This window comes from Tursiops truncatus, chromosome 14 (genome assembly GCF_011762595.2).
Source record: "Tursiops truncatus isolate mTurTru1 chromosome 14, mTurTru1.mat.Y, whole genome shotgun sequence".
NCBI classification, from domain to species: domain Eukaryota; kingdom Metazoa; phylum Chordata; class Mammalia; order Artiodactyla; family Delphinidae; genus Tursiops; species Tursiops truncatus.
In genome coordinates, this window is record NC_047047.1 from 86539660 (window position 1) to 86565055 (window position 25396).

The 25396-nt window shown below is 53.1% G+C and overlaps 1 protein-coding gene across 5 annotated transcripts in view; it reads left to right on the forward strand.

Moving 5' to 3' along the window:
* Window positions 1-25396, forward strand: part of EIPR1 (EARP complex and GARP complex interacting protein 1) — an 88580-nt gene that overhangs the window by 12906 nt on the left and 50278 nt on the right. The window lies entirely within an intron of this gene.

Consider the following 25396-nt stretch of genomic DNA (forward strand, 5'->3'; position numbering starts at 1 on the left):
GCTAAACTGGCCACACGACTTCCTTAACTGTTGTTACTCTGTCGTTGTCAGTAACTAGCATTCAGATTCTGGCTTTGGGAGGAAAGGAGAAAGGAAGCACAGAGATGTGGGCTTCCACACAGAGCGTCTAGAAACTGTTTGCTCTTGAGGAATCTTGGAATTGATTTTTCTTATAAATAGCAGTGTTTAAATTATGTCTGTTTATTGCAACATGCAACCCCCCCCCGCAAGTCAGTAGAAGTCTGTGCTGTGATAGATGCACGCATGCGTGTGCACGTGTGCACACAAACACACACTCTGGAATAAATATCACAGTGGCCTTGTAAATAACTACAGAGAATTGGATTAACTCACAACTTACGTTGATAAATGCAGGTGAGAAAACCTCCCTCCACACCTTGTTTTCCTCCTGCTGAGGAGGGAGGGTGAGTAAAGCAGCATTAAATCCTCTTGCACAGCCCAAGTAGGTACTACTTGCAGGCAAAAAACTTCTTGCAGAGTTCTGTTCTCTGTCTTGAAAAATGATAGTGAATTTGCTGTAGGTTAAAGTAAACTAGACATTCAAACTCCTTTTCCAAGCAAGCCACACACCCATCTATCCTAGCTTATGTCTCTGTCATTGGAGGAGCAAGTGACAGATGTAGCTTGTTCCAGATTATCGATAGGGATCTATAACTGCTGTCAATCAGACTTTAGCCATCACCTGGATTTTTGTGAAAATATGTTCTCAGAGTCCAGGTGCTGGCAGGGAAGCTGTATTAGTAGTAAACTCTTTTAGAACTTATTCTATGTGGATGAAGATTAAAAAAAAACACTGTAGCTTTTCTTTCTGATAATTTTACAAGAAAATGCATCACCGTGGAAGCAGAACGAGGGCACGTGGGTGGGTGAGGCTGGCTCCGTGGGGCCGTGGGGCCCAGGGCCGTGGTGAGTGTGCACGGCACCGAGCAGATGGTTGGGCGGACGTGGGTCGTGGCCCCTTTTGGAAGCTCACTCACACAGTTGTGTGTAATCACTGCTCAGAAAACAGTTACGGATGGAATCGGCTGATTTAAACTGAATTGAAAGACTGGTCTCTGGGATTTCACAAGATGTGGTGAGTTTCTTTGGAATGAGGGTGCCGAGATGTCCGAGCAGATGAGCAGGAGACCCAGGCCCAGATGCCACGGATGCTGAGTTAATCTCAGTGTTTGCGCCCTAAGTGGGGAGAGCGCCGGAGACCAGGAGGCGAATGTGACCCCTCCGTGCGAACCTCTCTGTAGCTCACGTGTAGTTAGTGAGGCCCAAGGCCATGGGACTGCACAATCACTGCACGACGGTCCAGTGATTTCTGCCAGATCATCCCCAGTTATTTTCCAGCATTTCCCCGTCAAGGTGGAGGTGGGACAGCGGTGAGGAGAGGTGGCCCCACCAGAGATGGGCAGTGGGCCCTGCTTCCCAGCCGCTTCCCAGCTCTCCATCCTGGCCGCCCTGGTAGCATCTGGCGATTTCGCCTGTAAAATGGGTGCAGTTCGACCCACGCCTTTATTTGGAAGCAAGGAGCGAGGAGGGCTCAGGCTGGGTGTGTGAGGGTTTGGGGGGCCCCGGCAGCCCAGGTCTTCACGGGCGCCCGGCCTGGTCCTGCTGAGTTTCTCTGGGAGCGGTGGTGGCCCCGGCCTGGCACAGCCCGCAGGGTCCCTCAGGAGCACCTCAGCCCTGATGCCCCTCCAGCCGTCCCACCACCACGGGAGCTCCTGAGTTTGGGGCACAGAACCTTCAGGGGTAGGCGCTGGGGTGCTCGAGGCCACAGGATCAACGTGCTGTCTCTATCGAGCGTACCGAAACCGTCATTTATAGCCTCCAGTGGGTGTCGTGGTTCTGAGGGGAATGCAGACTCGCCTGCATCTCATGACCACCCGAGACGTGCGGGGACCTTTCGGACAGCACCCCGATCCCTTTAGGCAGATGCGGGCCGGTCTGCAGGTTTCCGTGCAGGATGGACCCTCTGCCTGGCTTAGGCGTGGCCCGGGGAGGATGAGGCGGGGCCTTTGTTCTAAGCGGACGGAGGCTCCTAGTGTAGCAGGAAAGACTTGGCAGTGACACGGCCCTTCCCCGGCACCCCTCCGGCAGGCAGCCTCCCAGGTCCTGGCACCGTCTCCTGCCTTCACCAAGTCCAAAGACCCCGGACGGATGGGCTGGTGTTCCTGTCCTTAGACAGCCTCCTCTCACCTCGGCCTCGCCCTCCAGTTGGAGGATCCCCGCCTCTGTCCCCGCCTGACCCGTGGAATGAGCCACGGCGGCGCCCTAGGCCCCAGTGGGGTCCTCTGAGGGGCTGGGTTGGGGCATCGGGGGAGCCCGGCTGGTCCCAGTGCCCTGGCTGGTGCAGTGAGCCGTGTCTTAGGCCTGGCCCTTCATCTCTGGCTCTGTGCCGTGCCCATGTGGGACGGTTCTGACGATGGGAGGGAGGCGCGCCCTCTGATCACTCTGAGAGCTTGTCTGTGGCCTTCAGTGGTGGGGGCTCCTCCTCCTTTTAAACACCGAGCAGAGCCGAGGTATAGCTTCGCCTGCCCGCCAGTTCCTGGGTCCCCAGAAGGAGCCAGAGGCCGTGAGGGCTTCAGTGGTCTTGGTTTTCTGTTTTTGCTTTTGTTTTTTATTGGAGTATAGTTGATTTACAAAGTTGTGTTAGTTTCTGGTGTGCAGCAAAATGCTTCAGTTATCCACATATATCTATCTATCTATTCTTTTTCATATTCTTTCCCATTATGGCTCATTGCAGGGTATGGAATACAGTTCCCTGTGCTATACAGCAGGTCCTTGTTGTTTATCTGTTTTATATATAGTAGTGTGTATATGTTAATCGCGAACTCCTAATTTGTCTCCCCCACACCTTTTCCCCTGTGGTAACCATAAGTTTTTTCCTGTGTCTGTGAGTCTATTTCTGTTTTGTAAATAAGTTCATTTGTATCATATTTTAGATTCCACATGTAAGTACTATCATATGGTATTTGTTTTTCTCTGTCTGACTTACGTCACTTAGTATGATAATCTCTAGGTCCATCCATGTTTCTGCAAATGGCATTATTTCATTCTTTTTTCATGGCTGAGTAGTATTCCATTGTATATATGTGCCACATCTTCTTTACCCATTCATCTGTCAGTGGACACTTAGGTTGCTTCCACGTCTTAGGCTGTTGTAAATAGAGCTGCTGTGAACATAGGGGTGCGTGTGTCTTTTCGAATTAGAGTTTTGTCCAGATGTGGCCAGGAGTGGGATTGCTGGATCATATGGTTCCTTAGTTTTTTAAGGAACCTCCATTCTGTTCTCCATAGTGGCTGCACCACTTTCCATTCCCACGAACAGTGTAGGAGGGCTCCCTTTTCTCCACACCGTCTCCAGCATTTGTTATTTCAAGACTTTTTGATGATGGCTATTCTGACTGGTGTAAGGTGGTACCTCATTGTAATTTTGATTTGCAGTTTTCTAATAATTAGTGATTTTGAGCATCTCTTCATGTGCCTATTGGCCATCTGAATGTCTTCTTTGGAGAAATATCTATTTAGAACCTCTGCCTGTTTTTGTTTTTTTTTTTCCTGTACTCGGGCCTCTCACTGCTGTGGCCTCTCCAGTTGTGGAGCACAGGCTCCGGACGCGCAGGCTTAGCAGCCACGGCTCACGGGCCCAGCCGCTCCGTGGCATGTGGGATCCTCCCGGACCGGGGCACGAGCCCGTGTCCCCTGCATCGGCAGGCGGACTCTCAACCACTGTGCCACCAGGGAAGCCCCTCTGCCCGTTTTTTGATTGGGTTGTTTAGTGTTTTGATATTGTATGAGCTTTGTATATTTTGGAAATTAAGCCTTTGTCGGTCTCATTGTTTGCAAATATTTTCTCCCATTCTGTAGGTTGTCATTTTGTTTTGTTTATGGTTTCCTTTGCTGTGTAAAAGCTTATGTTTGATTAGGTCCCATTTGTTTACTTTGCTTTTATTTCTGTTGCCTTGGGAGACTGTAACAGTCTTGGTTTTAATGGATTTTGCCACTTTTGGTTTATAGAGTTGGTTTGGTGAGTGACGACTTGCATTTAAGCTCATGACAGTCATTACAGCAGAACCGTCCCTGCTCCATCAGCAGCCATGAGACTGGCAGTAGCTGCAGTGTGTGTTGCTGGCAGTGGGTGTCAGACACTGTTTAAACACTTGGAGGAGCACCCGCTCATCAAGTTCGCATTTTATTGATGAAGAAACTGAGGCATCGGAAGGCTGAGTGACTTTCTCAAGGTCATGCGTCTGGTGGGGTCAGAGTTGGGATTTGAGCGTTGGATTCTGGTTCCGGGCGGTGCCCTTGACTGCCAGACAGCGCCTTTTCAGTCGGAGTTCCACACTTGAGAGGGCTGTTTAGAGCCTGCTGATCCATCCTGAGGCCACACCAATGTAGTACAAGTTTCTGGCTTTAGACATTCACTCCCATTTCATATTTTTAAATCATTATTTCTTGGAGTTTCTGTTGTGCTTAAGACATTGCAGTAAGAGCTGAGGGTGGGAAGATGTGAGACTGAGTACCGGGCTCCGAGAGCCACAGCACATCCCACAGGGCAGGTGCAAGACCACACTGATGGCAGCCCGTTCAGTGGGCGCAGCTGGAAAACCGCGTCGGGGTCCTGTCCTCGAATGTGTAGTCAGAAGTCTGTGCCGGTCCTGCAGCCAGGGCACCATGGAGGGCAGGGGGAGGGGGCAGGGGAACCGTGGCAGATTCAGAGCCCGTCCCCGGCCTGGTCCCACCGTGAGCTGCCCTGCGGCCGGTCTTTGGCCATCTCCCATAAGTGAGGGTGGGATTCACTGCCGGCTCCCCTGTCAATAATTGCCTGTGAGAACAGTTAAGTTTTAAGAGGAATCAGTATCCTTTGGGCTTGTATGATGACTCCCCAAAATACGGCCCAGGGTGACATGGTGGGGCTTTGTTGAAAGGTACGTGAGTGTGGCTTCTGTCCACCACGTCCCTCGGGTGATGTTGGGAGCCCTCCCCGCTCGCGTGTCACCGTTCCCATCCTCCCAGACTCCATGGGTCACCTGAGCAGTGAGGTGCTAAGAGTCCCTCTAGCTGCCCGTCTAGGGGTCTCCGGTAGCAGCAGATCGGAATGCGGTTGTTTCTGTTTACAGCTGCAGTTTCCCATTGATCTCTGCGTCAAATAAGAAAATAGCATTTTTTGAGTTTAAATGGTTACTTTGTGAAAATAAGCAAAGGGAGGAAGTAGGTTTTCCCGGGAAAAGAACGATTTAAGGCCCCTCCTTATGAAACCATAATTCTGAGATAAAATGGTTGAGGTTTTTAAGAAGAATGGTGTCCCTGAGGAGCAGGGAGAGAAACTAGAGTCCACAACACTGTCGCCTGCTCTGCTGAGTAGAGGAGGCCCGGGAAGGACCCTGCCCCACACGCCACCTGGTCTTTCCCCAGCACGCGGGCTGCGTGCCCCCAGCTGACACCGACTTTGTGTTTTCTGTGCAGATGTGGAAAGACTGACGCCTTCTTTCAGGGTGTAGGTGCTCAGCTAGGCAAGGGGAGAGGTAAGTTTTCTTATGATCCCGGTGCCGAGGAAGAGTGTGTTGAAAAGAAAGAGGTCAGGACATTCTCCGGGGGGAGCAGTCTCTTTGGGGAGCCCCGAGGAGCCCTGCGCCGGGTCGGCCCCTGGCCCTGCAGACATGGGAGGTCCCGGCAGTGCCAGCTCGCCTTTCCTTCTCACACCAGGCCAAGAAGAATGGGCTTGGAAATGGAAATGGTTTGTACTCCATTTAACGCTTGTAGATTTTGTGGGCTCTCGTTTTTTGTGACTAACAAAAATAGACCTGATGGGCCTCTCTTCACTGGGATAGCTGTGCGCTGACCAGTGTCAGATGAAGATGATTTCACTGGGGGGTGGGAGCCCGGTGGGTCTGCGGTTGAATGTGTGCCGTGCGTGCGGGATGCATGTGCTGCATGAACGTGAGGGTGTGTACTTCGTCACATCCTCTTCGGTCTGGGGTTCAGGTGGATATACTTCACTGGGGTCACTTTGTCTGGTGAGCGATGGGAAACCAGCCACGTGGAATGTTGACCACGGAGGCTGTTGGTTGTGATTTTGGGGTCAAGTTACTGTTTCGTTCCAGTGCTGTTTCCTTCAGGGTATGGATGTGATGAACTCTTTTTTGCCAAAAACTGCGCATGTCGTTGCTGCCTGTTCCCATGAACAGCTTATCTGTTAGTGATGAGTATGAGGTGGCCTGGCAAAGAGAAGCACCCTGTACCCACCTCCGGCTCATGTGCCACTTGCCTTCCCGCGAAGAGGAAGCAAAGCTTCTGGACGGCCTGGACTGCGGGGTGCAGGGGTGAGGTGCAGCCCATCAGAGAGCCTGGCCGGCATCAGGTGTGTGGGGAGTGGGCTCGCCCAGAAGACTGGGCTCGAGGCCCCTGCTTCACGGCTCATGGCGCTTACTGGGAAGCCGTGCACTGACGGTGGCTCTCACCGTCACTGTTACCATCCTGTTTTACCCATGAGGGAATGTGCTGGTGACGTTGACCATGACACCTGCCCTTTAATGCTAAGCCACCAGGCACCAGCCCAAGCGTTATGTGAACTATCTGGTTTTCTGCTATTAGAATTTCTCCCAGTTTATTGAGATATAGTTGACATGTAACATCATGTTAGTGTCGGGTGTACAGTGTAACGATTTGATACCCGTACGGTTAAATGCTCTTGGCGACTTTCAAATATACAACATGGTATTGTTAACTATAGTTGCTGTGCCGTACATTACCTGCCCAGGACCCATTTATCTTGCAACTTGAGGTTTGTACCTTTTGACCTTCTTCACCCAATTCTCCCACCCACACCCCCACCTCTGACGACCACCCATCTGTTCTCTGTATCTGTGAGCTTGTTCTTCTTTTTTTTTCCAGATCCCACATACATGTGGGATCTTTCTCCATTGGACTCATTTCACTTAGCATGGTGCCCTCCAGGTCCATCCACGGTGTCGCTGATGAGGATGTCCTTTTCACAGCTGAATCATACTCCACTGCGTGTACTCACCACATCTCCTTTGTCCATTCACCCATCGGTGGGTACTTGGGTTGCTTCTGCGTCCTGGCTATTGTGGGTAACTCTGCAGTGAGCATGGGGTGCACCAGCTGTCTAGATTTTAGTTTAATCCTGCTTTATGTGCACTTTCCCAGCGAGGACTTTGTTGCAGTGATTTACAGGCTGGTGGTCCTATTAGCAGTGGAGCCGGGATTTGAATCTGTGCAGCTCGGCTCCGGAGCACCTGACCCGCAGGGCTTCAGGCTTCAAGGATGTTGTTTCTGGGCAAGGATTTCACAAACATTCCTTGTTATAAAGATGTTTTCTTCCTGTTGGTTTTTGTCATAAAGAATAGAGATGTAATGGCCCCCACTTTTGAGTGATGTTTGTAATAGTGTTCAAATATTGGGGTTTAGAGGCCAATGAGGTCACAGATCGTAACACAGGCCCCCGTTATCTCTTTAGAAGTAGATTGTATTTTATAGACCCAGTATTCAGTTGCTCGTCCCAATGTCCCAAACCCACTGCTCTCATTCCTCTAGGCACCGAGTTGTGTGACACGTGCCACATGCCCAGAATCTGTTTTGGCTTCTGAGTTTTGGATAGCAGGTGAGGAGAGTTCTGACTGCTGGGGGTGCATCTGAGCCTTGCTGAATTCATCAGCCTCCTGATTTTGGGTACTGAGGGCTTGGGCAGTGAGAGTTCAGACCACGAGGGCCGCCTGCATTGTTCTCATGCAGTCATCTGATAGGAGTTAGATGGAGTTCCAGAATGGAGGGGAAGTTTCTGATTAGCTTCTTGCTTTGGAATCAGAATCCTGGATTGCTTCTTACACTCCCGACTGACCTCTTTGGATCCCATCTGTATTGTTTCTCTGTCCTCACTGACTTTCTGTAGCACCTGCAAATTTAGTATCATCTGGAAATTTAATTAATGTGCTGTTTACTGCTCCTTCCAGGTCACTAATGAAGATGTTAGATAAGACGTGGTCCCCAGGGCTCCCCACCGGACACCTCCTCACAGCTTCACACTCTGTCCTTTATCAGTGCACTTTGTTTATGGTCCTTTCTCCAGGTTTCAGGCCACGAGGGGGTGCTTAGACAAAGCCCGGTTTGAATTAATTTTTCCAGTAAGACTGTAAAAAACACTGTGCCAGATTCCTCCCTCAACTCCAGATGTGTTGTTGGCTGCGTTCTTCCACGGCCTGGCGGTCTGCTCTGTGCCCTTGGCCCCCGCCCTCTCCCCCTGCCCGGCTCTCCCCGGAGATGCAGGGAAGGGCCCGCCAGCTGCCCGGCTTTGTGAGGCCGGGACCCCGTCTCGAGGTGGTTCCTTCCATGGTGCTGTGCCCTGGCCACTGTCTCCGTCTGCCCTGGTCTCTGTGACAAACCCCACAGACGGTGGTGTGAACAATAGAAATGTATCCGTCACAGCTCTGGGCTGCGGTCTGAGATCCAGGAGTCGAGGGCTGGTTCCTCCGAGGCCCCTCCTCTTGGCTTCTCCCTGGTTTCCCTCTGGGTCTGGCTGTGTCCTGAGCCCCTTTTCTTATGTGGATGCTGGTCCTGTGGGATCCGGGCCCCACCCTAATGACCTTATCTAACCTTAATCACTTCTTTCAAGGCCGTGTCTGCCAGTATAGTCACATTCTGAGGTGCTGGGGTTAGGGCTTCAGCATGTGAGTTTTGGGGGACACAGTTCAGCCTCTAAGAGCTGTGGATTCTTTGATTCGTTGATTTATGTGAGGGGTTTGGGGAGGGGGTTCTATCCTGATTAGGTTCACAGACCGAGGGGTGAGTAACCGGCCTCCATCACTCTGCACGTTCCTGGTGTTTCAGGAGTAGATCCACCCATCGGGCCGGACAGTGGGCCTCCCTGCACACGCTGTGCGTTGTGATTTTGACTAGAGGTGAGACCTGGAAGGCCTGCCATCTATTTTAAGGAGGCATTTTCTCCGACTTGCTCATGTTGAGGCTGTTTGAGATGTGGCTGGGAGGGGTGTGGCCAGGGAGGGCGTGGCCTCGAGGGCCGTGGACGGGAGGTGTGGCGGCAGGCGCTGTGCACGCGTCTGTGGACAACTGGGCTGGGGTGGTGACGACGCTTGTGTGCTGGGTCCCCAGGAAGAGAAGAATTTCCTGGGTGGAAGGCTTTTCAGGCTGGTGCTGGGTGTGGGGAGCAGCCACTGGAAGGGCAGGTCGGAGTGATGTACCCGAGCCCCACAGCCAGGGGGGTTTTGGGGTCAGATCTGCATTTTCACGAGACCCCTGAGGGACGGGAGGGGACGGAGAAGGGGGCCGTGACACTGAGGGCCGCAGGAGGCCCTGCTCCTGCTTCTCTGTCAGCGTCATTCATGTCACTGTGTGGTCCTGTGACTTGCCAGACATAAAACCCTGTGAAAATAGTCTTTAAAAAAAGGTGCAAGTACCCTGAAATGAGAAAAGCCTTCTCGATATGCTGGTGAAATTTCAGGAAGACCAACACAGCCTCTTTAAAAATAAAAAAAAAGAAATAAAGCTTAACCCAAGATGGAGAACAAAGGTAGAAAGACGCGCACAGGGTGATGAGTTCGGGCTTTTAGAAGACTTCCATGTAATTGGCGGCCAGGTTCACTCATCCCGAGACCCCGTGGAGGAAGGGCTGGTGACTGGCAGCTGGTATTACCGGCAGCGGAATCAATCTCGCTCCCCCGCGCTCGGGAGAGAGCATCCCACATTAGGACGGGATGAATTTTTCAGCAGAGGAAGGTGAAATGTCAGGAAGACCGTAGATCACGCCAGCGCAGGGTCCTTGGGAAATTAGAACAGTGAAAGGCTGACAGGGTGGCGGTGATGAAATACGGCTGCTGCATCCACCCTGCTCTCCTGGTGAGTGAGCTGAGGAGGGATGGACAGACGGACGGCAGCCGCGCCTTCCAGGGCCCAGCATCTCAGGCCCATCGCCAGGCCTGCAGTTCGGAGACGGCCCAAGCTGTTGCTGTGACCGTGTGTGTGTGTGTGTGTGTGTGTGTGTGTGTGTGTGTGGGTCGGGGCTGGGAGTGGGAGAAAGCCCCAGGAGCCCCGTGGCGCCTGCTGACGAAGGCCCCAGGGTAAGGGTGAAGGTCAGACTCTGACGATGACCTCTTCTTGGCCTCACCCTCCCTCCCCACCCCCCAGGAGCCCACTACCTCCTCTCTCTTCCTGTCCAGGCCCCAGCTTGGGCCTTCAGTTCTCACCTTGACGGCTGTAATTTGACTCCCGTAACTAATTTTTCTAAAGCACAGATGCAGGCTCTCAGCTCTTGCTTCTCAGAAGCTGGCAGTGCTTTCCGCGAGCTGTGCGGCCAGCCCAGAGCATCACCTTTCAGTTGGGGCCCTGGGACCCTGTCCCGGCCCTCCCGTTTATCCCCCTTGTCCTGGAGCACTTAGGGGCCCTCTCTGGGCCGCCATCTGCACCTGTGAAGTGGGGGTGTAATTATGGGATCGCGGTGCCATGGAAAGGGCCGTCCCACCTGTCCCACGTCCTCTGTGAGCTTGCCCCAAACTGTCCTCCTGTCCCACTGCACGGTCCAGCGCCAGGGCTCCACTCACGCCCCGTCCACCTGTACTTTTCCAGTTCTCTGGCTGGTCTCCATGCTGATCTCTCCGCCTCAAGCATCCTTCCTCCATATCTCTGCCCGTCACAGTCCATCTCATCCCGAGCCAGCCTGTCCCCTCCACCACCGTGCGCTGGGCTGTGTGTTGGGAAAGGGCTGAGGCGAGGTCCCCGTGGGTGGTGACTCCTGGGTGAGGGGATGCACAGACCTGTGGAGAGGGCACAGAACCGTGCATGGGAGTGTGCATGTTATTTTAAAATAAACATGCGTTATTGCTTCCAGAAATGAATATGCAAGTGCATGAATCATCCTTGGTTCCAGAGTGAAACCTCCCTCATTCCACGGGAGACTTTAAGGACGGCACATGCCGCTGGGTGTGAGTGTATAGCAGAAACAGGGCCCACAGAATTCCGTACCTTTCCAGTGGCCCCTGGGCTCTGGTGAGACAGGGCAGGCAGGTGAGGCTGGAGGTGATGAGACCCGAGGTACCAGGGAGACCCCATGGGCACCAGGGCTTTTCCACCATCCGTCCTGAGAGCTCAACCTGTCGCCATTAGCAGGCCTTGCCTTGGAGTATGGAGGCAGGCATCCTGGCAAGGGGTCACCTGCGAACGGATCTGTGTGCCTGGTACCACCTGCCCAGAGCTGTGGTCAGTGGGTTACTTGGTGGGGTCGGCTGTCAGTTCATCCTCAGCTAGTGCTTCCGGGGAGGGTGACGGAAGCGGGGCTGCCGGGAAGGTGGGGGGCTGTCCACATGCCCCCGGTCTCTGCTGCGGCTTGGCTGGTCCTGCCCGGCCCTCCGCCTGCCCAAGCCCTTCTTGTCCCTCTGTTCCTTCCACACGCATGTCTTACGGCCCCTGGTTTTAGGCACGGCTCTGGCCATTAAGGATATGAAGATGGATGGGGTGTGGACCCAGCCTTCAAGGGGATTAGTCAGTAGGGACTTCCCTGGTGGTCCAGTAGTTAAGACTCTGCGCTTCCACTGCAGGGCTCATGGGTTCGATACCTGGTTGGGGAGCTAAGATGCCTCATGCCGCACGGTGCAGCCCAAAAAAAAGAGATAGAAAACGAAAGGGGATTGGTCAGTAGAGGAGAGAGAACCCCGAAGCAACGGCCAGAATACGAGGAGGAGGTGGTGGACGAGGGTCTGACGGGGCTCACGGGGTGGTGGGGCCTTCACCCGGAGGTGCCCTGCCTGCCCTTCTGCCCCTGTGTCTGCCCGAGGGGGAGTCGGGGTCCTGGAGGCTGCTTCCCGTGGGGCCCGGAGGGGCGGGCTGAGCGGAGCGACGGATGCATTAGACGTGGCACCTGCCTCTCCATCCGTTGACTTGTGTGTCTGCCGTGCGGCCGGGCTTGTGACTCGCGGACCCTTGGTGCTCTGAGGGGTGCTTTCTGCCCCTTGGACGTGAGGCTGCTTCATGGGGTGCAACTGGCTGTGCCCATCGTTTGCGGTTCCTGGCCTTGGTGTCGGGACTCGATTGTCATGGCCCTTCTTCCTGAGATCCTGTGGTTCCCTCCACCTTATCTGGGCCTCACCTATAATCTGGGGATAAAACTTCAAGTTTAATAGTGCGTTACAGGTATGCACTGAAAAAGGTGAACACGCCCTGAATGGCAGAAGTTAGCACTTGGGAGGATCATGGGAAGCGGGGGTTGGAATCTCACAAAGTGTATCCTCAGAGGGTTCCTGAAAAGGCCCATAAGTGGTCCAGAAAGTGAACTGGAAAGAAGCCTCCCCGCTCAGTGGGGACGTGGCCTGACTGCGGGTTTCTCTTCTGTGAACTCAGTTCTACGCCACAGCCGCCTGAATGTCAGTGCCACCTTAGCCTCTGTCCCCGATGCCTGGTGGCCTTGGAGGGCCTGTGGAAGTCCCTGCAGAGGCCCCAGCTCTTTTCATGGAGGCAAGACCCGGAGGGCCCGGGGACTCGTCTTCGGGGTCGGAGGAGGAGCGGCTGTGCCTTGTGGCCCGAGCAGGGCGCTCGCTCTCGGGCCAGTCGGTGGGAGCTGCAGGGCGAGGAGTCACAGCGGCTGTCGGACCAGAGACCGCGTGGACACCCCTGAAGAAGTCAGGTGTCCGTCCCTGGGGGTGTCCGGCGGACACTGGTGACCGCACACACCCACGCTACAGGGGTCCCGGGTCTGGTGGGTGACCGGACCTCGTGGTCCTTCAGTTCCTGTCCAGCCCTGCAACTCTGCGAGTTCCGCGTCGTGCCATCCCCTGGGTGTGACGGAGGGTGATGGTTTGGGAGGCGGGTCTACCCTGTCCTGAGGCTGGAAGAAAGAGGTGAAACGTAGAGAATATCAGGTGGTTTCTGGATCTCAAATACTCAACTGCCTCCTGTGCTCAAGGTGTGAACAAAAGCAGGTCCTTGGCCTCCTGGGACTATCTGTAGCTAACCACCCACAAAACAAAACTAAACAGTGTCTGTCATTAATTTCTAAAAATCTCTTTTTAAGATGTTAAAACAAGTCATTTCCAGGTCCCAAAATTGTGGAAAGCGTGTTGAATTGGCCAAATTCAGTAACTCATGCCTTTGGTAACTGACCTATGTCAGAATCACCAAGTTGCTGTCATAGGAAATTTATGACACTGAAGAATTTAGGGTCCCTGCATGAGTTTTCCATTTGCTTTTGAAAGAAGAATCAATAAAGAATCTTACTTTATTATCTTATTTATAACAGACTCCTTGACTGTTTTACGGGACCTGATCCTAGATGGAATGGCACCAGGATAAGAACTGTATGGATTTCCAAAATCTATGCACGTTTTCTGTAAAACTCTATGTAAATTTCAGATCCCAGATTATTCATCCAATAGGGAAGAGTTTTTCTGTATCTAAAAGAATTTTTCTGTATCTAAAAGATACAGAATTAGTAATTAGTATATTTTTGAAAATCATAGATTCTTTTTGAAAATCAGACTAATCTGAGAGTGTATAAGACAAGACCAAGGAGAATAAAATCCTTTGCTTCTCCTGGTCTGTCAGCAATTAAAGCACTGAAGGCCAAGAGTCTCTCCCTGTGTGACCTGACGCTTGTGCAGTGCCATGCAGCTTCCAAAGCACTTCTCACGCTATTTCAGCTGATACTTCTGGTGGTCTTCTGGTGTAGACATCGTCATAGAAGCAGTTTTATAGGTAAGAAAGTTGAGAGGAATTCATTTGCTCAGGGTCTTGTAGTTAACTCTATCACAATCAAGTTTCCAAGAGAAATCTGTTTTCCCCCCTGATTATTTCCCCCACTGTGTAGAAAACAAGACTGATTTATTTGAAAAAGAAATCATCAGATTTCAGTACCAAAGTTTAATAGATAAAAATAAATTTTAAATATTTATATACTTATGAGAGGCATCGTACCCAAGTGCAAGTGTACCCTACAGATTTTTTTATGTGTTCTATGTAATATAGTACAAAGTTACTCTAAAGTTCACATTAATTTATTATTTTAAAATTATCAAGACTTTAAAAAACGTTTGAGGACTTACTGGTATTTTTCCTCTTCCTAACAAAAACATTAAGAAGGATTTCTACAATATCCTATTCTTTGGAAACTGTTTGTGTTCTTCAGGTTCTAGGGAAGAAAACATAACAAACACCTATTTGCTATCGTCAGTCTTCAGTGGCCCCTGAACCTCTGTTCTCTGACCTGGCTCTGAACTAACAATGTACTTCTAATCTCGTCCCCGTTCTCCGACAGAACATGGTGGTCTGCTGCTTGAGGCCTGCCCTCAGTGGATGCTATTACCTGTGTGCATAGGGTGGTGGCTGGGTCCCCCCCGCCCCCGGTCCCCAGGGGGCTGTGCTAAAGACAGAATATTCTAGAGCTTGCCTGACCTCCCAGCGCAGTCCAGTTCAAGGGAGCAGACTTTTCCAAAGATGTGTCTGTATCGATGCTTTGATCCTCTCCTGGTTTGCCTCCACCATTTCCGTCACAGTTCCCCTCCAGCTAAAAAGCAGGATGGGTGTTATGAGACAAGGAGGGAGGTATGAGCGGATACATTTCATCTGCGCGCCCATGGGAGCTGTCTGTCCTGGGCCTGGGCAGGCACCGGCCACGGGGAAGCCCCTCCCTGTAGTTTTGGAGGTGAGTTGTTTTGTAGACGGTATATATAGTTGGGGGGTGTGTGTGTGCGGTTTATTCATTCTGCCGATCTTTTAATTGATGTGTTTAGACCATTTAATTTACTGGTGTGTTAGGGCTGAAGCAGGCCGTTTATTATCTGTTTTCTGTTTCTTTGTTTCTCATTGCTCTGTTTCGTTTTCTTACCTTCCTGTGGGTTACTTGAACATTTTGTAAAATCCCATCTTGATTTATTTATGATGTTTTGAATCTACTGCTGTGTATTGTTTTCTTGGTGTTTACTTTAGATACTACACTTCACATACATAACTTGTCAAGTCTACTTCCAGAGAAGTACAGAAACCTTCTATGCAGAAAGGAGAAAGCTTCTTTGCCCTCCCCACTTAAAAAACATAATTCTCTTAAGGTTTGCTCTACATACATTGACATCAGATGTGTTATGTTCTATATATGTATATATTTTTATCTGTTTGGTTTTTGTTTCTCTTTTAGTTAAAAAAATATAAATTTATTTTCTCGCATGGTCTGCCCTCTGAGCCACTTTACCTTCAGTGCCACCTGCCCTCATGCTCTGGGGCTGCTTTAGCCATTCGGGTCGGCGTCGCTGCCTCTGCGCTTGGGGACGTTTCCTTACGGCAGAGTTACAGAGTTAGAAAAACCGGAAAAGTATGGCAATTCAGAAAGTCTTCATTTTAAACCATGATACTGTTTCTGCAAATCGGATTTGAATGATGGGGTTTTATGATAATTATTCTCCATTATTCAATACAATGTAATTACATAAGATTAAAAAAATCTTCCATTTAAAAACAAGCAATAACTATTTAGTTGGGTCTCGTACTTGCCTCGTGTTTCTGTCTTGGCTAAATCACACCATTCCGAACCAGAAGGAAAGCCATGTCCGGCAATGGGATGGTGGGCTTGGACAGCAGAGGGCGAAGCTCTTCTGGGATCCCGACCGTGGTTTGCATCACTTGTCTTACATTGTTTCCCTTGTGCTGGGGACAGAACACTCAGAAATCAAGGCAGGGACCCCTGACTTATTTGGGGCTGCTCATCATCTTTTGAATGGTTTTCCTGCATTTGGGGGAGATTCCTAGGTGCTTGTCCCATTTCCCTTATGGAAATAACCAAGTTTCCAGTGTCCCTTGGGGCAGGGACCCAGCAGGTGACCCAGGCTCCTCGGGTCAAGGTGGCCATGTCAGGGGACAGCGGGGGCTCCCACTGTCACTGGTGTGGGGCTGCAGAGCCGTCAGCTGGGGGCTGGGGGTCGGCGGCAGCAGTGCTGTGGCCTCCAGGTGGGAGCAGGTCCCGGCCTGGTGTGAGCCGGCCTCCGCGATGCTCGATGCTTGGGTGACTGTGGTGGTTCCCGCTGGGCCGGTCCTGGGTATGGTTTCCAGCATCGCCCAGATGAGGGCCTGGTTCTCCGTCATGACCAACGACGCACCCTCTTGTTCATCTCTTCTTTCAATCAGCAGGGTTGGCTTGGTGGGCGCAACCGGAGTCTGACAGATGTGCTGTGTCGGTGGCGGGAGGCCCCACCCCGGGGGTGGTGACGTCAGCCGGTGGTGACAGTGACCGCTTCCCGCAGCCGAGCTGGGCTGTCTCCAGTTACCACCCCAGGTCTGCAGGGGAGGAGGCGGAGGCCCAGCCTGTTCCCCTCCCGGTCGGGCCACCCAGGCTCCCACGTGCCAGCTGCCTGTGCGCCGCGTGGCCCTCGCTGCGTCCGGAGGAGACCCCGGCCCGTGCGGAGCTCACCGTCGGACAGCGAGGATGGGCCCTACCTGGTGCCCCCGCGGCGGTGTTGCCTGGACCAGGGATGGGGGTCGGTTATGAGCCGGGGCTGCGCGGCCAGCACCAGCTCTCCCGGTGGCGACCACTCGGCCACGACGCAGACCTGCCCCTCCTGGATGTCCCCTCGTCGTCCCTGTTCCTGCCTCCAGCATCCGTCGTTTCCCAGGCTTCTCGGGACCAGCTTCCTGTGGCCCATCATTGGGCTGAGAAGACGGTCACGCAGAAAAAACTCAGGGACCAAGAGGAAAACGCTGGGCCGGGAGGAGGACGGGGTGGCCCGGCCAAGCTGATGGCCTGGATTTAGAGGAGGGAGGCCTTCTAATTCCTAAAGCCTTGGAGATGACAGGTCACCATTTACCACTCGTGTTGGAATCATTCATTTTCGTGAGTGACTTGAGACAGGTCCTTCTAGGAAGAACCGAATCCTCCGAAGTGTTGGTTTTTATTTTTTTCTCTACTTTAAAATCAGTTTTCCCTGTGATCCGGAAGTGCGGCGCCGTCCTGATTCCCCAGCAGGTGCAGGATGTCAGGCAGGGGCTCCCTCCACCCCTTGGATCCCCCGTGCTCCCACCGGACGCCCCGGCGCCCGAGTTGGACTCCAGCTGATCGAGTTCAGGGAAATTAGTTTCTTTTGCCCTGTGCCAAGAAGTTTCTAAATGCCTGGATCCAGAATCCTCCTCGAGTCACTGTGGGGTTATTCTATGCGGGGGTTTTTCCTTTCCTTTTCACCTGGAGAGTCCGTGCAGCCCGGGTGGACTCAGGAGCCCTATTAGGAAGTCCTCTTGGGTTCTGCGCTGTCACTCCTGGCCATCTCCCCGCCCTCCGAGCTCCGTGCGGGTCATGTGAGGTCCTCAGCGGCTGCCGCTCCCCCTCCTTGGCTCAGAGTCAGGGGTTCCGACTGAGCTTCTGCCTTTGTCTTTAGTCCCTTGTGTTCCTCGTGGAAGCGCCCGCCACGTCCAGCGCCCCAGATGCTTTAAATGGTGAATTTGAGTATCCGAAGATTTCAGATTGTTCATCATTCTTTGCCGCTTGTAACTTCGTTGTTGTCTAACCATCTTACTGTATCACTCTGAGCTTACATTTGGCCAGTCTTTGAACTGAAAGTGAGAGGTGTGAATTGTCAAACCGATATAATGTGGCCAGAAATACTTTCCCAAGAGTTGTTTGGTTTTTAAGCTAACAGGGTTCAGGTGTGTTCGCTCGAGGGCCTGCAGGGCGTCGTGAGCCTCGGGGTGATTACCAATCACTCGGAAACGAGCTGGCCCAGCTGGAAGGAGTGAGCGTGTCCCCGGACCCAGCGGCCTGGTCAGGAGGGTCCCCACCTCCAAGTGGCCTCCCCTTGGCCATCCGTGGGCGAGTCTGAGTGACGCGCCTCTGCCTGTTGAGAAAGGGGCCCTGTCTCCATCGCGTTCACTGCATCTTGCTAGGAACCGAGTTGCTGATCCCAGAAGGGGTGCTTAAAAAACGAGGTAATGTATCATCTTAAACAGAGTAGAAGCCATACATCCCGAGGAGTGCTGACCTCTGCTTGTCCCAGGAAACCACCACACCCCGAACGCTGTGGGAACCCGACTGAAGTTGCTTTAAATTGATTAAGTCAGCTCTCCTGCCCTCTCAGACTTCTCTCTCCGGACCTTGTACGGTATTCCTGGCTCCTCGTGGTTTTGTCCTGCTGGGTTGCCCTTCTCATTCATCAGGATGGACTCGGAGGTTTTCCACTTTCTGAAAACTCAAGTGTGCCACTGAAGACCAAGATCTCGTGTTGAAGGATAGTTAGAAGGATGTTCCGGGGCTTCTGCGGGAATTGCCGCCAGTTACGCGTTCATAGGCTTTGTTTCCTCGCTCATTGCTGCGACCTGTGGAACACGTGTTTCCACAGAATGTATGCCCTGGTGACACCTGGCTTACAGACACACCATCGGAGCGCCAGGCGCTTGTATGACGGGGCTCGCTACCTTACTCCTGACGTAAGTGGGTGACATGCAGCTTCCTGTTTTTGTCTCTGAGTGATTCTTTCTTCAATGGAGCTTGGTGTTGGCAGGCAGGGGCTGTGACAGGGTGTTGGGTGAGTTCACAGGGTCCACTTGACCTTGACCCGTGGGAAGTGGTTAGAACATGCTCATCGGAGCGTGAGGGGGGGACGCAGCCCTCGCCCATTGGTGACGCCCGGGCAGGCTTTCTAGGGACCGATTCCGTTAGTGTCAGGAAGACACGGGAGTGCCTGGAAGGCAGAGGACGCTCTGGCAGAGTTACCTGAAGTCAGCCTTTCACACGTGTCACCTGCCCTCTGGGTACAAACAGAAGATGCCTATATCGTGGGCAAAACTGTCTTTTGAGCTGACCGAACAGAACTTTGGAATTTTGACATTTTTAAACTACCTTAGCGTAACCCGGGACATTCATGTGAAGACTGAGAGGTGCGTTTTGCTTGAGACTCCCTGGGTTTTGGGTACAACTCTACGGAATTGGACTGTTCTCACTGCTAAGAATGGCACTTCCCTGTGGCTCCCTGGTCATTTGTGATCCAGCCGTGGTCGCCCCACACGGAAGCTTGCACTTTGCCTGCCGCGCGCTCCATCCTGGTGCTGGTGAATTGAAGGTTTTAGTCACAAGGTGCCATGGGGACCATCCATCTGACTGTTCCGTTGTGTATTAGTGGGACTCGAGCCCCGAGCGCCTGAGGGGCTCCAGGATCACCCACAGTCAGAGCTGGACTGAGCTGGGGCCCACGTCCTTTTGGTCCCTGCTCGCTGAGTGACATCTCAGGGACACGTAAGATTTCCTGTAAGCTCTCAGGACGTCTTTCATGATTTGGCAAAACCAGAGAAGAGCTGGGCTGCAACCGCTCTGTGTGTGTGTGTGTGTGTGTGTGTGTGTGTGTGTGTGAGTGAGAGAGAGAGAGACAGACAGACAGACAGACAGAGACAGGGGGAGAGGGAGAGAACATTTCCGTTTCTGAAATTGAAAGCCTGTGCACAAATGGTGTTTGTAGTGGGCGGTGCAGTAAAGCTAGCAGTATGCTTTGCCCACTGGGGAAAAAAAGCGAATATGTCTTTGGGCTCTATTCCGGGAAAAGGAGCTGCACGTGCGAGGAGAAGCTTCGTCAGCTCCCTGTGCCTGTGGCACTGGGTCTTGGAGCTGTCGGGAGAGCCCGTGGAACCAGAGGCACGCAGCAGGACCGCGGGCAGTGCCCTGTGGGGAAGGCGGAGGCTCGCGTAGCTTCGTGGGGAGAGGATTCAGGACAGAGCAGAGCTCCGTGGCCGTGTGCCTAGGGACATGCTGACGAGGGATGCAGCGGGGGAGGGAGCAGCTGGCACTGGGTTTGAGGCTGTCCTGCACGAGGGGCGGGGGCGTCCCTCTCACCGTGGTCGGGGGTGTGTGTCTGTGGGCTCCTCTCTTCCCCTGGGGCTTCAGCCCCATCTCCACTGCTAGTGATGGGATGGAGCAGCCTGACCCCCGAGTGTGCCCCCCGTAGAGCAGATTGAGGGGTGCACAGCTCTGCGGAGGACGCAGAGTACGCGTCACAGCCCTTGAACAGTGGCGGGACGGTCCTTTGCACAGAGCCAGTTTGCAGACACGGCCAAGACACTAAGACCCTAGGTCGTATCGGGATGACTTTGGAAGCTGTCAGTCCCTTCGGATTAATTTTTCCTCCCAGGACACAGGGAGAGCCTGACGGGTAGATCCAGGGAAGCAGGTGTCACTTGACGTTAGAAAGACTGGGCTCTGCCCCACACGCCAGCCACCAGTAAAACCGTCACAGCTAGTCCTGAACAGGGATTTCCAAACTTTTCTTTTTTAAAGACACAGAATGTATTTTTCATGTGTGTGTGTGTGTGTGTGTGTGTGTGTGTGTGTGTAGCACTATAGTATGTGTGTAGAGTGGCCAAGACCACAGCTGCTGGCCTGGCTGACAGGGTGGCCTCTCTCTGCTTGGAGTCTGTGATGTTCAAATAGCCACTACTGCATCTGATTAAATTCAAAGAAGAAACATCTTACCGAGCGCTCTGTGTGGTTTCTGTTAACTTCCCACCACGTTGCAGGAGCTCTCGAGACATCAGAAGGGTGGGGTCTGGGCAGAGTCAGAGTTGCCTGTGATAAAGCTGCCCATGACCTGATCACTGCCTAGAGTAACAACTAATTTCTCATGGCGTGGGTAGCTCTTACCTGGAGCCGATAGCAAAGTTGACCCACTGCCTGGAGACACCTATCCTAACATCTGTGAGGGCCGCGCTTCGCTGTAAGCCCAGGAGGAAGGGGCAGTGAGTATCTGGGGTGTGAGAGGGTCCACAGAGGTGGTAGAGCTGCAGTGCACGTGGTGACCAGTCCAGGAGGTGCCTGTGGACTAGGCTTTCTGATGCTCTTCTCGGAGCCCAAATGAGTGTCCAGGGGACAGGACGGCTCACCACGGAGCGTGCAGCGCTGCTGAGAGGGCAGAGCACGAGCCACTCCCCGTCTAGCCGGGGCCCTGCTCGTCAGGCGCCGCACGGGCTGCAGGGCGATTCCATCCTGTCGCCAAGTGCCCTGAAGGCCTGCCCTGACCATGGACACCACGGAGGAAGCCTCTCACCCAGGGCATGACGCCCTTTACCCAGTGTCTGCTGAACGGCCCTGGGAATTCTCATTGGAGTGGCCTGGCTGGTGGCGCTGGGGGCTGGTGGCAAGGCTCTATGTGTATCAGAATGTTCTGAGCTGAAGTCATTCAGCAAATCATGTCATGAGTCTGTAGATTCGCGATGTGGTAATTTCTCAAAGATTGTTCTGTGATGGAATGAAAGGAAACAAAAGAAGTGCTGAGAAAGGATGGCACAGGACTCAGGAAAACTCATACAGTGGAGGAAGAATACATTTTTTTATTCACCTGGAAGCCTGCATTGAACTGAAAGTTTTTATATAATTGGTTTAGAATGGCTAATCTTGTTTAATGTGAAAAACGACTCTTTTTTTTTTTTTGGTCCTATTAATGGCTATATTTTTCTAGATTTAGCGATTAGGTTTTATATTTGGTTTTAGTTTTTTTGCAAAACATTTCCCCTCCCATCTCTGCCTCAAATTTTATTATATTGACATTTGGTAAGAGTTGAATCCTTGTCTTAACCCATTGGGGCAGCTATATAAATACTGTAGATTGGGTGACTTATAAACAACAGACATTGATTTCTCACAGTTCTGGAGGCTGGAGGCCCAAGGTCAGGCCTTGGGCCTGATAGATTCCATGTCTGGTGAGGACCTGCTTGCTCACCCATAGACGGTGTCCTCAGATGGTGCAGGGGTCCGTGGTGTCTTTTACAAGGACACAGACGCCATCATGAGGCTCCACTCATGACCTGACCACCTCCCAAAGGCCCCGCCTCCTGATACCATTGCATTGGGGGTTAGGATTTCAACATTGAATTTGGAGGGGGGTGGGTGGGGCACAAACTTTCAGTCCGTAGTCATCCGGTATAAAGAAATAGGCATTACTTTAATCTCTGCCGGCTGTTGTCATCATCTTGGCAAAAGTGGCCATGATGCAGCTGAGGGCTTTTTTGGAGGTGGTTATCTGTTCATCACAGGAGCCTGGGTGGTGTTGGTAGCATCAGATGAAGCTGGGTTTGAATCCCAGCCCTCCACGAGGCTGTGTGACCTTGGGGAAGTTTCTTGGGTTCTCTGAGGCTGAGAATCGCTATTTGTAAAGGAGGAATAACACACCTACTTGTGAAGATCGTTGTGGTGACGAGGGAGATGCTTGAGGTGGGTCTCACGGTAGCTGGCTGTAAAGGAAAGCTCTGTTCATCACCATCGTGGCGCTGTGAGGAGCATCCCAGTCATATTAGGCCCACGATCCTTGTCAGCCTGGCCAGACACCAGGGTCTCCCAAGTTCCCCGTGCAGGTCTCAGCCCTCGGCCTTACCTGGAACCAGAATATTTCACAGTAGGGCCAGGCGGCAGGAGTTTTGAGCCATCCCTGAGAGGTTTTAGCAGGTAGCTAAGACCTTTTTCAGAGAGCAGGACACAGTGGACCCAAGGCCACCGCGTTGTCCAGCAGTGGGTGCCTGGGCGGTGCCCCTGGGGTGGCCGCAAGACAAGGGACAGATGGCTTTGGAGTCAGGCAGAGATCCATCTGATTCCCGACTGTGCCCTTACCAGCTGTGTGCCCTCGGCTATGGGTACGTGGCCGCACCAACTGTCCCACGTGATAATATCCAATTACGTTCTCGCCAAGGAAGGCTGGGACATGGTTGATACTTAAGAACTTTGGTTTTGCTGTTTGTAAAATGTTAATAATGCCATAATACAAAAAGAGAATAACCGGCAGGTCTGTCGTACGGATTAAAAGAGAGGCTGTGGACAGGACCTGGCCCAGCTGCTCACCCATGCGTGTCCCCTCGTGGTATCATCCCACATGCGTTTTAAACATGTTGCCCACTGAATATGCATTCATGCTGGTTGTTTTTAAACCTCTTGTCTTAATGGAAGTATGCATTGTATTTAGATAAAGCTATTTTTAAAATACATCTTTTCAATAATATTATCTTGATCTATACCATCATGCATTTAGCAGGTAGCCATCTTTCCTAGATCCTTTTGAAAGCAGATGGGTTATAAATGATAAATCTTCAGTGCCAGCAGAATCTGATACAGAGAAGGCATTCAGGTATGTAATGAAGTGTGTGCTACTCACATAAGACGGCATCCCATTTTGCCTTGATGTGAATCCTAATTACAGAAAAATTGAATTCTTGACCTCCAAGTGTCTGTGTAGTGATGCTGGGTGCGACTGTTCCCTGAGCTGTGTCCCCCGCCGTCCCCACCGCTGCGGGCACTGGTGCTCAGACCCAGCGGGAGCTCGTTCCTCGGTGTGGACACTGGGTTTCAGGGCTGTTGTCCTTGTCGAAGCCGGAGCTGCGGAATCTCGGGCGCTCGAGCAGAAGCCGAAGTTCAAGCCTGTTTTCCCTCCTGATCAGAGAGCCGAGCTGCCTCCCCACGTGTGGAGAGGTCCAACAGCCCTGGCTGCTTTCCCTGCTCCGCAGCCTGGCCTGTAGCCCTAGGAGGTGAGCTGGGCTTTCTCCACGTCCCTCTTGCTTAGTTGAGGCAGAAACAGACACACGTGGTCCAGTGGCCATCAGCCTGGTCGGTCACAGCAGGGCCGGGGACGTGGGCTCTGCCTCCCAGGCGTCCTGCGCCTGCATTTTGTCCTTTTCCGTCCCCGCCTTCCCTGGGTCCTGTCTCGCCCCTGTCCCCATCACCTTCCTCCTTGGCAAACCCTGGGGCACCTTAAATTCAGTACGGATGGCCAGATGGCAAGAGCTGTGATAAAGCCTGAGTCGGAATTAATAACCTTTACGAAATGTTCCTAAAGGGGTTCAGCTGGAGTTGACTGCTGTGGCCCTGTCTTAGGGGAAAGATTTTTCTCTTGACTGTGTTTTAGGTCCCCGGGAACTTGTACCTTTCCGAATCACAGCCCTCCGTACCTGATTGCCTACCACGTGTTAGTGGCAAAATAGCATCTTTAATATAAGGGGTCATCATTTTGTGTCCTTTTGCATTTAAAGAAGGGCTTTACGTCTCTCACCATCTTTTGAGTGCTTTATATGACACGATAACGACCGCTCGGCACTGTCCTGGGCTGTTTCCACCCGCTGGCCCTGGCCTAGACCTGTAGGTGCAGCACTGGGCCGGACGCATAAGGAAGACCGCTGCACAGGGAAGCAGGTACAGACCCTAGTGGAGAAGAGCGGCTCGCGGGCGAGGTAAAGTGAGGGAGGGTGTGGTTTTGGTTGGGGCAGGAGAAGGGAGAGCGTGCGTGCGTGTGTGTGCGTGCCACACGTGTGCACTGTGCAGAGATCTGGGAGAATCCCGCTCCAGGGGCTGCCGTGGGCCTGACACAGGCAGTGTCCGCATGTCCAGGTGCAGACAGCACGGAGGCCAGGCCAGCCGTGTCGGGAGTGGGAAGTAGCCGGGCTGCCTTGTGAGGTGGGAGGCTGGCGGGCTGGGTCCTGGAGGGCCCTGCAGGCCCAGCTCTAAGGACGGTGGGACGTGTGGCCAAGGGCAGGGGAGGGGTGGCTCGCCCATCCATCCTTTCCACGGGTATGTATCCAGCTGCTGCTTGCTCAGCGCGTGCGGGGCTTGAGGGAGCACAGGTCCTTGCGGCCTGCCCCCGGGGACGGGCCTGTGCCTCCGGGGACCGGGGTTGTGGGGTGGGGGCGGGGCAGAGCAGGGGGCGGAGTGCGGCGGCCGTGGGAGACTTGGGGGCCGTCCTGCGAGAGCTGCTGGCAGTGCCAGCTGGGGGTTCTGGATGCCCGTGATGCCTGGTGTCAGAGGAGCAGAGACACTGGTGCTTCTGGTGGAGATGGGGCGCCTGGGAGCCTGGGTGATGAGCGGTTCGGGTTCAGTGCTGGACGGGAAGTGTGCCCTGCATCCGGTCAGTGGGGCTGTGGGATGACAGGCGGGCTACCCGTGAAAACTGGGTGCGGTCGGCACCTCTGCGGGTTCAGGGCCGAGGCCCTGGCCTTGGGCTGGGGACGGGCCCTGGGCCTGCAGCGCCTGCCGGCCGGGGATGGGGAAGCTGAGGCGGCAGCGAGGGTGGGGAGCTCGCCGCCTGGTTCCTGTGCCCCCCGTTACCAAGTCCAAGCTCGCTCTGCTCGCCACACCACAGGCTGGTGGCCGAGAGGTGAGGTACCAGGGCAAGGAATAACGACTATTCGGAAAGCCAGCGAACCGGGAAGACGATGGGCTCATACCCCAGAGATCCATCTTGCCTGTGTTAGAATTCAGGCTCCTTTTACACTACAAAGGAGGGAGTACAGTCGGACACTGCCTGGTTCCCATCGGCCTCCGGAGGGGAGGTGTTACTTCCTTGCTCCTGCCGTCATTCACAGGGGTCCTGCTCAGGATGCTTGCTGGGAGCCAGACAGGGGTGTTTTAGCTTAACGCTCATGGCCTGGGAGG